Consider the following 12708-nt stretch of genomic DNA (forward strand, 5'->3'; position numbering starts at 1 on the left):
TTGGCTCTGTTGGAGACCTTTTCACTTATAACACTGGAAACTTATCATTAGAAATAGCACACTGTTTTTATAAGATTTAAGTACTTGGCTATAGACCTTTCTCAACCTAAGTTTCTTCCCTATGTATAGCAAGTAAAATTTGTTCAATATATAGGGGTCCCCTACTTTCAAAAATGACCATTGTTATAGCAACATTTATTCATGAAAGGTAAACAAAACCAAAACTTTCAAATTCCAATCAGGGACCATTGTTAGCTGCACTTTGAAGAAAACTTATTTTTTTTAATTAACTGCCCTAAATATGAACATGTAATTTTAAAGTACATCATGGGTAATGTGTAATATGGTCCAATATTGGACCATATTACAAGATGACCCACTATGTATCCTCTCTCTCTCAATATATGTATACATATCTATCCCACTGCTATCAATAGTCCAATGATGACACATATGAATGATACCAGGGTTGCAAGTTCAGTGCTCCTTTAATTCATCATGTAACATATGGAAAGACATATCTATCTATCTATCTGTCTATCTGTCTATCTATCTATCTATCAAAACAAAGGTTACAAGGACATTATAATTAGGAAATAGAATTTAAAAAAACTTAAAATTCACTAAAAAAACAAAGGTTAAAGGGACGTTATTGTTAGGTTCAGATTTTACACGCACAAAACCATAGAAATTCAGCAGTTATAGTTAGCTCCAGTAACTATACCTTGTGCACTAAAGTAACCCCGCCATACACAGATTTTTCATCAACAGTTTAATTGCAAATGTTGCATTGATATAAGATGTCAAGAGTGGTGTAATATGCGGAGTTATTACAAGTGAATGGCGAGTCTGAGTTTCCCTCCCACAAGAGCGCGAGCAGGGAAACAAAAGTTATCCCACCCGGCTGAAGCATTTTCAAAGTTCCTGCTGGGTGGAAGCTGACTTGCTTTCCTTGCCCAAGCTTGTGCAGATAGGGAACCCACTGTGTCCTGGGGCTGGGCTCCCTGGGACACAGAGTAAGAGACTGTACCGGGGGATGGGGTCCCAGGGTCTTTTAGGGCTCAGGGAGTGGGGCCACGTGCCCCCTCCCTCATACTTAAATGGTGGCCCTAAGGACAGGGGTCACTTCGGTTTAGTGCTGGCTCGGGGAGGGAGGCTCGCACCCCTCCCCTATTAAAACACATATATCCCCAGGGGTGTGGGTCCACGGAAGGGGACCATGCACCTTTCCTTTTTTTAAGGGACTGTCCCCTTTCCTTATCTTTAAACTTCAGCTCCAGGGGGTTGTGGTCCTAGGGGCCTGAATAAGGCTGGGGGAGGAGGGGTGCATGTTCCCTCCCCTTTGATTTTAACTCCCCATTGCCTTATTTAGATAAGAGTTGCAATCCGGTGGGAGTCTAGAGGGATGACAGAGGTGTTTTTGATATTTTAATTACACAGAGCCTTGGGGGGAAGGATATCCCACCCTGCCCCCTTATATATATATTTTTTTAAGTAAACTAAGGCCAGGGGACAAGGATCCTGAGTCCTGTAATGGGTGCCTGTAACATTTTTCTTCATGATGCAAGCAGCCAACCCAGGTGCTCCCTTTTGTGGAAGCATGTCTCCCATTGGAGTAAATTGGTCCAAAGGAAAAAATACCAATGAGCCAATCAGAATGCTCAGTTGTTTTTAGCCAGTTTTAGGTACTCTTGTGTGAATCCTTCGAACCCAACCGTCCAGCTATACAATTATTTTTGTTACTTAATATTTAAAAACTTATTGAAAGGATTTACCCTAAATCACAAAAAGCATGCTTTGTGGCCCAAGATATAACTTCCACCCATATTTGGTGTAATTCCATTCAGCAGTGTCTGCACTGGCGCTGTTCACAGTACTTTATAGAAAATCCATGGGAAGTTTACGTTTTGAGACCACCACTTTTTTCTTGGATTGACACAAAAAACTCACCCTGAAACTTTCCAAGATGGAGCTGAGATGGAGAACCTTTTGTGGGGGGGTGGGGAGGAGTTTTGTGACAATTCTTCAAACAGCACCAAAGTTATTAGCAAACAAAAAAATGCTTTTCCTATGGAAACGCAGACACAACTGGATTACTTTGTGTGTAGCCACAGATCTCATCAACAACATTGGCTGAACACCAGACAAAGACACATATCTCAAATACTCTCATATAAACCTTGTACCCATAAGTGGAATGCTCATTTTAAAACTAACGAGTCCTAGATTTAAGGTGCATTTAGAAAGGTGCAATAATCCTCTTTTAAAGGAGTTAAAATCCTGGTGTAACTGTTGCAATGCCACACATTGTCAGCCTTAGTAGCCAGGCACATGGTTCTGCTATTGTTTGGAAGTGTGTAGGCAAAGCTTAATTTGAGCCGGTGGTAGGAGGTGGTATGAGCATCACTCATTTGTTTGGAGACGGGCACTTATTTTTCCTCATCATGTTTTTAACCACAGCAGGTAAGAGAAAAGCACAAAAGGGGGAAAGGAGGAGGAAGCGAGAGACGGTAGGGCAGTGACATAGGGAGAACGGAGGTATATAAAAAGAACCAGCAAGGGTAGGGTAATCGGAAAGGAGTGTCTGGCGGAGCATGTAGGATGCATAAGATGACATTAAGACTATGCAGCCTTTGTATTTGCACCCCCAACAGCGGGCTTCTGAGCAAAACGCTGGGCTCCAGCACTTATTATTTCTCAAATTAAGCACTGTGTGCAGGTAGATTGGACCCATTTTTAGTAGCAGGTCATTTGTTACAGCTCCCTACTTGTGAGGTGTACCCAGATACTGCCTTAGGCTCCGATGCTGGGGATGGTATGTTAGTGAGGGAAGTTCCTTGCCTCTGAGCTGTCTAGATATGCATCTTTATATCCAGGTGTAAGAATGATTTGTGCAGACAAATTGCCTAAACTTCTGGTGACAAGGATTGTTAATGACACAGAAACTCCCTCCCTCTACGTTGCCTAGGGTCATGAATGTGGCTGATGGGGTAGGCGAGCGGTTTGTAAGTGCAGGAGGTTCAATATGTGTGAGCTGTGCTAAGAAACTGAACTGAACCCTCATGCAGACAGATTTCTCTGGGCTCTTTGGCTGAGGATGCTTTGTAAGAGAGAGCCAAGCTTCCAGCCTCATGAGCAGACAGATTGCACTGGGGCTTCATGCTGGGGATGCTTTGTTAGAAGTTCTCTTCCTCTGAGGTGTCCTCACAGTGGATCAATCTTTGTTTCACAGAATGTTTGGAATGTGGGAGCTCACGGTGCAAGCTGCTGTGGTGTTGAGGATGTTTTTCAGTACAAGAAGATCTCTTTGGTGCATTGTTAGAGGTATGAAGCTCTATACGAGTGTATCTGCAATACATGTGCACAGATATAGACAGCGGGTCAGTGTGGAGCTGGGAGCAGGTCTTTGCCCTTGGTGGAGATGTTGCTGCACTCTTGTTTTGAACGCTGTGATAGTCCCTGCAGTGGCACCTTCCATGGAACACCTGGTGTCTGTAGACTTCTCATACAAGGCCTTTGTTGCAGTACCAGGACTCTTCCTCGTCCTTTAAGGCCGTATCCCCGATCTGCTATTTCTGCCAGGTTCCTGAATCCTTTGCTAAATTTGCTGTCTCAGTTTCACCTTCTGGTGTCTGATTCTTGGATCTTCTCCTGACATGTTTTCCCAGGAGCCCCATCAGGGATCGCCCTTCTTAACAGTTCTTGATCCAGAGATACCTCGCCAATGCCTGGTGTATGGATCCACCAACACTTCTCAATCCGTGGATCCCGCACCAATGCCTGATCCTAGGTGGCCTGCAGATGCCTAATACCCCACTGTACTGGGCTCCACACTGTTCCCAAACCCTTGCATCTCCACCAGAACATAGGTCCTGGCTCCCCCGCTGGGGTCTAACGTCAGGATTTCCTGCCATGCCTAACCCAGGGATTCTACATTATTGCACAGTGCACTGCTGCCTGACCTCTGTCATCCCCAGCTCCCACACCAATGCTCCATTTCTGCATCCCCCGACCCGAGTGCGCAGTCCTTTGATTCCATGCCACTACTCATCCTTGTCTCTTGTGATGATGCACAATTCCTTGCTTCAGTTCCATGGCCTGATTCTTGGATACCTCAAAATTACCTAAGGCACCAATGATTTCTGGGCCTAATATTTTGCTCTCACCAGGGACGACTTTTGAGCTGTTGGCGCCCGGTATGACAATCATTTTTGGTGCCCCCCACAATAACATCTCTTCGGATTCCCTCACAACCACCAGGCAAACGTGCACCTCGTCTCTCAAAGGCCCCTCCATCACATACATTCAGTTTGTTTTAATGCACTGGTAAAGGCTGACTTTACTAATAAGAATGTATATCTACTAAAACAACTCATTTTCAGCAACATTAGGAATAGATAAATACTGGGGGGGGGGGGGGACAGAACGCCCTATCCTCTTTTATGCAGTTTGCATTCAGCTCTTTGATGACAGTAACAGTTACTGTTCTAAATTAAGGTTGTATCTTATGAACTGCGATAACAAAAGGGTCTCTGTGCCAAAAGCAGTAAGCTGTTAACATAAAATTCAGATCTGTGATCTGCAGGGTATGTGTTCTTTGCAGCAGGCATATTAACCCTCTGCGCTACTAAAACTGCCCCTAGGCAAAACTCTGATCTCTCTCTAGCAGAAACATTCATCACAAGAATTATCTTGAAATTTGTTATGCTGTCTGAAAACTGTACGAGTAAGTTATTGCTAAACACAGCACTCCCTTCCCCCCTCCCCAGGTCAGCGTCCATTGCAGCTGCACTGCCCTAAAGCCGGCCCTGGCTCTCACTGTAGTACTCCTTGGCTTGCTCCCACAATTGTGCTAGATATAGCCCTTTTCCAGCTGTGCATACCTCTTGTGCCCATCACCAGACTGGCTATTACTAAATAAAAATCCAGGCTTTTACATTTCATTTACAGACTGCCCTTCAGATGGGTGATTTCAGGTAATGTGTGAGAAAGCGAAAGGGGCGCGGCACCCACCATTAACACACACACACAATTCGCAGTGCTGGTGGCTTGGAGTGCAAAAGACTCCATGTCAATGGAAGTGCTTAATTTGCAAATAATTAAATAAGCTGAGTGCCCCAAGGTTTTTCTACAAGCCCTCTGCCAGCGCTACCAAATGGCAGGGTTTGTCGAATACCAGGCGTGTCTTGTCTCGATTCCACCCCATGCCTTTTTCTTCCACCATCCTACAGTCTCTGTCTTTTTACCTCACTCTTGCAGGCTTCCCTTCATCCCTGCTTTTATTATTTCCATATCTTTCGCATTCTCCTCATTTCTGCTGTTTCTCTCTCTCCATCAGGGTCTAAGGCTGACGCTGAACGCTGGTGCTGGAAACCAGGGTTCGAGCCTCCAGGTCGCATCCACATCCTGTGATTCTGGGAAAATCACTTAATCTCCCTGTGCCTAAATGTGTAATGTAAATACGGTGCTCATGTAAAGCGCTCCAATACCTTCGGGTCGAGTTTGCGCTATATATAAAAAAAAAAACAATAATAAGACAGAGTCCTCAAAAATGAGTGCCAGGGCCCACCACCTGCTTCGCCTGCCACACATTAGGCACTTGTCACCAGGCTTGGCCTTTAGCTGTACATTGTTTTCAGGTGTGTCCCTCTACTTGATTCCAGAAAACAAAACCAAGACTACTGCTCCCAGAATGCATTGACTTGTCAGCTGAATGCCTAAGGTTGGAAATTACATTTCCGGGTGACATGGGGTCATCTGCTAACTCTACTGGCTACCCTGCCGGTTCCATGCAGGCCATAAACATCACGTCCGAGACGCTGCTGTACCCAGGCGGTGCCTGACCCCTGGTCCTTGACAGGTGCAGGATACCTGGCGCCTGCACGGGAGCACTCGTCTCCACGCCTGGCTCCGGCAGCGTGCCGCCGCCATGACGCTCCTGTCTGGCATGCCTCACTGTAACAGCAACCCGTTAAACTTTACTGGCCTATAAACAATAATGGAAAGACACTAAACACCAGTTTACGGCCAGAGAGCGACCGGGAAGGATAAATCGCTCGGATAACGAGAAAGGAACGGGCTGGCGAGGGGGCCATTGGGTGGGGGCGATGGGCAGCCGTCGGAGCTGCTTCGGGGAACCGTGGCGCTATGAGCAGCATCGAGGGGGGGGGGATTTACGGGGACTCCTAAAAGCTTCCCTGCTGTCAAATTCAGGCAGAGCAACTGTGGGATGGTTGAACTACATTAAGGAGTTTTATAAATGAGTGACATTGTTAATCTTAAATGAGATATGTTATTGGTCAAAGAGAGGTGCATTCAAGGGTCAGCTGAGGAGTGGACATGAGTGACATTGTTGATCTAAAAGAGCGACATCCCTTATCCGAATGAGTGACATTTTTACAAATGGTGACATTGCCAGTTAAAAGGATTACAAAAGGGGATGATGGACGGAGCGTTTGAGCAAATCAAACACTCACCCCCAGTCAACTGATCTGGGTTTAATCCATCACCATTCTTTAGCTCGCTCAGCCACCCCAGTTCAGACATGGCCATATGCAAATCAGTCTAACCCTGGGCCTCATGGGAACAGTCCAGCCCTAACTGTCAAGCCATGCCTTCCCTGGACCGGAAACAAGCATCCTGGGACCGGTTTCGGATTCATAATCCTCATCAGCCAGGCTATCTTGAATCCAGTGGCCAAGTGAGCAAGGGACTCACGTCTGAGCATACCTGCCAACTTAGGGCTAACAAAGCGATACAAAAGGGGATGATGGACGGAGCGTTTGAGCAAATCAAACACTCACCCCCAGTCAACTGATCTGGGTTTAATCCATCACCATTCTTTAGCTCACTCAGCCACCCCAGTTCAGACATGAGTTAAAAGGATTGGCATTGTTCCAAACATGTGACATTATTCTGCATGAGTGACACTGTTGTCCAGAAGAGTGATATTGCTGTCCTGAATGAGTGACTTTGTTGATCAGTGTGGATTATATTGTTTGCAAAATGAATGACATTTTGGTTCAAATAAGGTCTGCTGGCATTTACATGAGTTACATATGGAACCCTGAGGAATGAGGCACGAGGAATTATCGAGGGAATTTCTGGGCCAGATTCACTGATTAAGTCCTCATTTGCCCTTCAGTTTCACTCAGAAATTTTGGGTACTTTTGATTGCTTTCTTCTAATGCATCCTTTCCCTGGTTACCCATTCCCTGCTGCTCCGCCAGTATGAATGGGGTGTGTGTGTGGAATGTTAGAATGCTTGATTAGGTGGTGGAATGCAGGAGTGCCTGGTGGAGTGGAGAAAGAGACAGTCGGAGTGTGTGGGCTGAGCAGCAAGGGTGCTGCTCCTGGTGGGGCTCAACTAATGAAATACCATCCTGTAACTAAGCTAATAAACCTTTTACTTACAACTTACCTCATGGCTACCAATGGACTACTTTTGGACTACACCACTGGCGACGATTTGGAGATAACAACCTGCGTGTTGTGAAAGATTACCTGTACCTGAAGCTACTGAGAGACCTGCGGTGTATATACTTGAATTGTACTGCTGGAAACTACTAAGGAAACCTGAGGTAAAGTAGCTTGAAACCTGAAGGAAAAGAACACCCTTGCTGGACCCACCGGTGTCCTTTACTACCTGGACAGCCTGCTTAGGGCGTTTAACCACCTTCCTTAAATCAAGAAACTTGGATAACAGTAATTGGGAGATATGCATCTTTATTTGAGCAGCAACCAGCAGTGACTGTCATGGCGTGAATCTATTCTTTACAGTCTGGCAAGACATCAAACAACCTAACTACAAAGTCTGTCAATGTCTAGCTAACCACTAAACGGCGTGAATTTGACATCCATAAGTCTAGCGCCGCATTTGAACAAGTGCTCAATGAATGAAGGCTCTGCTGATGCAGAGAGAATCATTAGTTACTTTCTGTGTGTGCTTCATAAGTTAAAGGGGTTCATGAATGATAAAAGAAGCGCTTGCGTACGAGGAACCCGAAGCGGCATCCAAGGTCAGCATTGTCTTTGTTTTCGGCATCAGAAGCCGTTTGGATCAGTTTCTGTGGGGCAAACTGAGTCTTTTATTGTTGAGTGGTTCTTTAACTGTTTCCTGAGGATTGCCGTTACTCTATGCGGCATTTGAATTTCCTGCGCGCCGCAAGCCTAACGTAACTATTGCTACGTGCACACCTTACCGAAGTTTCTGGTGTCGCGTGAAGTTCTGGCACAGTTGTCAACACTGATCATGAGCTGTCTTGCGGCGTTGTGGTGTCCTGTGAAGTTAGAGAAGCACGCACGTGCCGTGAGCCACCCAACGCTGTTCTCCCCCGCGTGCCGCCATCTTGGCTGCCTGTGGTTGCCTGTCAGACTGCAAGATAGCAGGCGCGGTTCGTCCATTGGGGCGTGGGGGCGTAGCCCCCCCTGCCCGACGCCGCCCGCAGCTCCCTCATGACAATCATGTCAATGAATCAACATGATGTCAGACCGCCGGGCGGGCGTCATGTTGATTCATTGACATGATTGTACAGACGGAAACACAAGTACACATGCGTGGGGACGGAGGGTGAATTTTTACCCGTGCCCACGCATGCGCACTTGTGTTTTGGCGGCGTTGCGCATGCCCATCAGGAGCCCTAATGGGCGTGCTGCGGGCGAGAGGGTACCTGTGCCCCTGGCGCCAGGATTGGCCAGGGGCGCTGTGAGCCTGTGACGTGTGCGGGACCGGCAGCAAGGTAAGAGTGTGTGTTTTTCGGTGTTCCAGTAAACTAGCTTGCACAACTGACTTGAGATAGTTCAGTGTGTTAAAGCATCTGCTGCAGAAATGTGTGCGTCTATTCCAGGTCACCCGTTTATTTTACGGCATGGGGTTTTGGAAATGTAAAAATTCTCAGAATTTCTTTTTTGATAGTTGCAACAACAGCCTTCAACAGATTTCATTTTATAAACATTTTCCAGAAAATGAGTTAACAACTGTCACCACAAATATAATGTACTCTTTGAACTAAGGTTATAAAATTTCAAAATGTTAACAAACGGTAGAGGCGGAATAGCATGATATATGCATTTATTATTGCATGCATGTTGGTGTATGTTTGTATGTGAATTTGTATAGTACATACCTAGGGCTTACAGGATGGCAAATACATGGGCGGTAGAAGGTTTCCAGCATAAAAAGGTAGGGGTGATGTAATATGTAAACTGGCACATCCTTCAACATCGATCCTAAAGGCTTGTTAGAGTCCATAATTTATTTTTATATGGTCATAAAAATACATGAATGATGGATGGATGCAGGGTGGGTGCATTAATGATTGTTCGGTGGATGGGTGGGTGGATGGGTGCATGGATGGATGCATGCATGATGGGTGGATGGATACATGAATGATGGATGCAGGATGGATGGGTGGGTGGATGCATGAATGAATGATGTATGGATGCAGGATGGGTGGATGGATGGGTGGATGAATGCATGATGGGTGGATGCATGATGGATGGATGCATGAATGATGTATGTATGGATGGATGCATGTATGCATGCATGATGGGTGGATGCATGATGGATGGGTGGGTGCATGAATGAATAATGTATGGATGCAGGATGGGTGGGTGGATGGATGGGTGGATGCATGAATGATGTATGGATGGATGCATGCATGATGGGTGGATGCATGATGGATGGATGTGTGGATGGATGGATGGGTGGGTGCATGAATGAATGATGTATGGATGCAGGATGGTTGGGTGGATGGATGGGTGGATGCATGAATGATGTATGGATGGATGCATGCATGATGGGTGGATGCATGATGGATGGATGGATGGGTGGATGCATGAATGAAGGATGTATGGATGCAGGGTGGGCGGGTGGATGCATGAATGATGTATGGATGAATGCATGCATGATGGGTGGATGCATGATGGATGGATGGGTGGATGCATGGATGCATGCATGATGGGTGGATGCCTGATGGATGGATGGGTGGGTGCATGAATGAATGATGTATGGATGCAGGATGGGTGGGTGGATGTATGGGTGGATGTATGAATGATGTATAGATGCATGCATGCATGATGGGTGGATGCATGATGGATGGATGGGTGGATGCATGAATGAATGATATATGGATGCAGGGTGGGTGGGTGGATAGATGGGTGGATGCATGAATGATGTATGGATGGATGCAAGGTGGTTCGGGATCGCTCGCTGCGCTCGATCGCTGCGGTGCAATATACAAATTAGTTTACGCCTCACCACTTTCAAATGTCACCAGCCGCCCCTGCAAGATAGTAAGAGTTGCGGTGACTGCCGGCAATGCCTGCCGCAAATGGTCTTCGGTTAGAATACCGCTTTCCTGATATGGTGAAGAACCACATTATCACCAACGTGCTGAAGAGCATGATTATGCTATTGGAGGAGTAAGGTGCTTTGGCTGTCAGGAGCTGCTCAATTGCGAGTGGGTGTCGGATGCTGCTCCTGGTGGGGCTCAACTAATGAACTACCATCCTGTAACTAAGCTAATAAACCTCTTACTTACAACTTACCTCATGGCTACCAATGGACTTCTTTTGGATTACATCAATATTGTTTGTCAGAATGAATTACATTTTGGTCCAAAAAAGGTCTGCTGGCATTTACATGAGTTACATATGGAACCCTGAGGAATGAGGATTTATCGAGGGAATTTCTGGGCCAGATTCACTGAGTAAGTCCTCATTTGCCCTTCAGTTTCACTCAGAAATGCTGGGTACTTTTAGCATAATCTATAAGGGAAACTAATGGGACCCGCACTTTCTGAAGGATCCCAAATTTCTTATATGGTGGATAACTACCATTTGGATCCCACTGGTTACTGAATAGGCCTCTCGGAATGAAGGCCTAAAACACAATTGACAAACCCAATCTAAAAGACGACTGTGGGCTGCTGAGACATTAGAGCCTATTTCATTCAGCATTTCCACTTGAGACATGAGCAAGACCCCACCCAACACAAATCTATAGAAAACAAACGTTTAAAGAAACGAACTCAGTTCAACTCAAGTTGTAAATGTCCAAATGACCTGATCGAAGCTGCCAATATATAAAAGGCCAGAAGGATTACATAGTGTTTATGCCACGTTTTTTTTCTATGCTCCATGTTCCTTTGACGGAGTCAGAATGAGGTCAACATAGTGAGAGGGGGGCGTGGCAGGATGCACGATCGTCCCCAAACATCATAATGCACCACCTTCCAATCCACGCCTTAGTCAGTCCAATAAAAACATCCACACCTGGCGTTTTGGGCTGTTTGGAATGGGTAACACAACATCAAGCCTGCCTACGCACAGGTGAGGGTTACTGGCCCGTCAACAGATCTGCGTCTTTGTGAGCTTGCCTTTGTGTACGCCACTCTGCCTGCAGTTGTCTACGTTGCTTTCTGCATATATCTATCCGGCGAATTACACCTATCTATCTGATGGTCATTCTCTGTGTATGACCTATTTCTCTCTACCTTTCTTGGTGTTTATTACTGCCAACGTGTTAAGTATAAGTCGTTTTACTAAGTAATATAGCTCCGTGGGCTAAGCCCGTGCTGCAAGCTGATTTATGCATCCCGCAAAGCACAGAACCTGCAGTGCCAGTTTAGCCTTTCATCCTTCAATGCCCAGAAACAATCCAGCGTGTGACGCGTTCTACATGACCTGCATTATTATGATCACGACGGCTGCAGAGAGCTGTACACTAAAAAGTAAAAATGCGCCTCCGTTGGCTTTATGTAATGCAGCTACTTCGCTAACAGATATAATATGTCAGGTTATGGCTATTTTTTCGAGGTTGGTGTGCGAATGCACCCTGCATGCGGTTACTAGACGACTACGTGACCTCATTCCAGCCCTCGACTTTTGCTTAACACTTCAAAGCATTCTGGGACTTGGTGTATGTGTGGCTTAGGTATTCCCAACGAGGCATGCATTGATATTTATATTATATCACACCTGCAGATATTGCGCTGCAGCCATTTAGCACCACACGAACCCCGAGGGGAGCAACTATCTACAAATATAATGCTTAGCGTATGTTGTTCATCAAATTGTACTTAGTATTTTTTCTGTTGCTCTGCCACCAGAATCGGTTGTTTGTCGTCATGTCACCAGGAAGTCTCAGTCACATGAAGCAATCATAAACCGCGGTTACTCGTTATGTGTTCCTGATTGGCCAAAAGGACGGAATGCTTTTAGCTCAGTATAGCAGCAACTGAAAAGCAAGAGCGATGCGATCACCATGACAACCGATCTCCTAAATTCCCAATTAACCCTGTTGTTTCTGTCCATTTGGTTAATATTAGCAATAATGGCCCCAGAGGCAGCAGGGAGTTTCCTGTGCATTAATGAACAGACTCATTTGACATGGGGATCGCTTTCTTCTTTAGAGAAGGGGGGGCAAGCGAGCCGTTCCACGAGCTTCGATCACTAGCAGATTGTTTCAGCGGAGGCATGCATCTCTATGAGTTGTCCACCGGGGGGCAGCAAACACCTTGCAGCTTCCTCTTTTATCGCCCCGCCCACTCGAGGACGTCACACACACACCCCTTGTTTCATTGTACTTAACTATGCGCAAGGTCTCGCGATATTTACTAGTCCGCGCCGCCAGCTGTGAAGAGAAGGCTTCGGTTATGTTTTTCTGCATTTTATAGAGAACCTGGCACCAGTGGCGTCACTAGGGTT

This window comes from Lissotriton vulgaris, chromosome 1_1, assembly GCF_964263255.1.
Source record: "Lissotriton vulgaris chromosome 1_1, aLisVul1.2, whole genome shotgun sequence".
NCBI classification, from domain to species: domain Eukaryota; kingdom Metazoa; phylum Chordata; class Amphibia; order Caudata; family Salamandridae; genus Lissotriton; species Lissotriton vulgaris.